Source organism: Atta colombica, unplaced genomic scaffold (assembly GCF_001594045.1).
Source record: "Atta colombica isolate Treedump-2 unplaced genomic scaffold, Acol1.0 scaffold99, whole genome shotgun sequence".
Classification (NCBI taxonomy): Eukaryota; Metazoa; Arthropoda; class Insecta; order Hymenoptera; family Formicidae; genus Atta; species Atta colombica.
This window is the reverse complement of record NW_017259593.1, coordinates 31,521-33,473: the sequence shown is the minus strand read 5'-3', so window position 1 is coordinate 33,473 and position 1,953 is coordinate 31,521. Positions and strand designations below refer to the sequence as shown.

General features: G+C 38.6%; 1 pseudogene; it reads right to left on the bottom strand.

The window, feature by feature from the left end:
- Positions 1–381: 381 nt before the first annotated feature.
- LOC108693786 lies at positions 382–917 on the bottom strand (annotated as a pseudogene).
- Between the last annotated feature and the right edge of the window lie 1,036 nt (positions 918–1,953).

Genomic DNA, 1,953 nt, shown 5'->3' with positions numbered 1-1,953 from the left:
TCATAAAACTTCTCATCCTTCTCTGCGAGAAACTTGTCTAGGTGCTGTTTGATGAGGTCTTCAGAAGCAAACATTTTATCATTCAAGGAGTTTTGCAAGGAATGAAAAAGATGGAAGTCTAGTGGTGCAAGGTCTGGACTATACGATGGATGTGGTAACACATCCCATGTTGCAACAATTTTTGCCGAATGACAAAATTTGTGTGTGGTCTCGCATTGTCGTGGTGAAACACCATACTCTTACGATTGATTAGCTCGGGACGTTTTTGTGCGATGGCATCACTTAATTTCTGCAGCTGCTCATAGTAGACATCGGAATTAATCGTTTTGTTCTTTGGAAGTAGCTCATAGAAGACTGGTCCCTTCCAATCCCATCACAGCATTACCCTCTTTTGGTGGATCTCTGCCTTTGCTTGCCTTTCCGGTGCTTCACCTCGCTTACTCCAACTTTTTTTTCGGCTGATATTGTTGTAAACAATCCATTTTTCGTCGCCGTGATCATATGCTTTAAGAACGGATTTTCTTCGCGTTTGATGAATTGATCGCAAATGCGATTCATCAGATGAATTTCTTTCAACTCATGCGGTACCCAAACATCGAGCTTCTTTACGAAGCCTAGCGATTTCAAATGGCTATGAGCACTTCCAACGGACACTTTTAGAGCGATAGCAAGCTCCCGAACCGTTGAATTTACTTGCACTAATGCTTTCATTTCATCGTCGTCAATCTTGAAAGGCCTACCGGAGCGATGAGTCTTTGACTGAAAAATCACCATCACGGAATTTCTGGCACTGGCGTTTTTTGACGACATTTCTGCCGTAAACTCGACGCAACTTTTTCCTTGCTTCAGTTGCTTTCTTCTCTTTTTTGAAATAATAAAACAGAATATGGCGAATATGGCTCTTCAAAATTTTTCATGTTCGAACCACAATTGCAAGCACAAAACTTGACCGAATCGCATCAACTCTTTTTTTGGTTTTTAGATTGAGTGTCAACAACAAAACACGCGTAAACATTTGACATTCATGTCACGCTCGTATACAAATAAACGTGGACAACGCCATTTATTAGAAAAAACGCAATGATTTTTTGAACAACCCAATATTATAGGTTAACATAGCGTAAGGTAGCTATTCGTCCCAATTCGCCTGTTCGTTGTTTATATAATGTAAATATTCCGCGAGAATTCGGTGTGAACGCTCTAACGTCCCGTTACTCTCGGGATGATCCGCCGTTGTCTGTATCTTCTCGATCTTCAAAAGTTTATACAGATTCTTAAATAATGCACTCTGAACTGAAATTAGTGCTTTACTCTGTAAGGATCTTTTCGGGTATTCCGCTGCTCCATTATTATTTTTGTAATAAATGGCAATCGTTGATGCCTCTTGATTTTCAATCGATATCGCTTTACTGAATTTCGTCAGGCTATTTTGAAAAGTCAAGATATATTTATTTCTTTCATAATCGGTAGTGATACATAATCCTACTATATCAAAAGGCGCACTTTTCGAAGGATTTTTCGGATGTATCCGTTAATACGAGAGGCATTTTCGTCTTCTGACTTAATTTATTTTTCTAACAAAATTCGCATTTACCAATATAGTTTTCAACATCCTTTGTGATGCCACGCCAATCATGCAGCAGTCTTATTCTTTTTATCATTCGTGATATTCTTTGATGCCCTCTGAGGGTGCATCATGATATTCATATAGTATTTGCTGTTTCTTCTCCTCCGTATTCTTTTGTGGTCTCCTTGTCTTTGTTATCGTTCTTCCTTTCTTTTGACTGAACACGCATTCGTCGTTCCGGATCGGATTTTGACTCAGAGCATCTGTGTTAGTATTATCCTTACCAGCCTTATGTATAATCTTGTAGTCATACTCTTCTAATTTCATCTAATTTCTCCATTAATCTCGAGCCTGGATTATTTATATTAAAAAACCAGATTAATAGT